The sequence below is a fragment of the Octodon degus genome, unplaced genomic scaffold (assembly GCF_000260255.1).
Source record: "Octodon degus isolate 3935 unplaced genomic scaffold, OctDeg1.0 scaffold00026, whole genome shotgun sequence".
NCBI lineage: Eukaryota > Metazoa > Chordata > Mammalia > Rodentia > Octodontidae > Octodon > Octodon degus.
The window spans coordinates 2,553,426-2,554,110 of NW_004524602.1; positions in this window are offsets into that span (position 1 = coordinate 2,553,426).

Sequence of the window (685 nt, forward strand, 5' to 3'; positions counted from 1 at the left end):
GGGGCTGGCTGGCATGTGGTGCTGGGGGATTGAACCACGGTCCCTGCGCTTTGCCAAGCTTGTTCCAAGTAGGCGCTTTAGACCACTGAGCCATCTCACCAGCACCACCAGCTTGCATCTTTTATTTTGGGAAGTCTAGTTATTTTGAGATTTTTTAATATATATTCTAAATATTAATCTTCTATCTGAGGAATAGCTAGCAAATCTTTTTTTTTTTTTTTTCTCATTCTGTGGGTTATCTCTTCACTCTGGTAGTTGTTTTCCTTGCTGTTCAGAAGCCTTTTAATTTGATATGATTCTATTTGTTGATGCTCAATGTTATTTCTTATGCAACTGGGCTTCTGATTAACCATAAGAAATAACATCAAAGAGGCTATTTTTCTTCCAGCATGTGTTTTTTGGCCCCTTTGTCAAAGATCAGATGGCTAAATGTGCCTGAGGTTGTTTCTCCATCTTCTATTCTGTTCCATTGATTCACATGCCTGTTTTTATGCCAGTGTGGAGCTAAATGTCCTTAATATGAATTGGCATTTATTACAGAATTTAACAACCAGTTGCATACAATTTGCATGACAGAGTTTTATTACTTTTGTGTGTGGGTGTGGTTCTCTGAGACAGTCTCACTATACTGTCCAGGCTGTCCTTGAAGTCACTGTGTAGCCCCAACTGGCCTCAATCTTGTGGC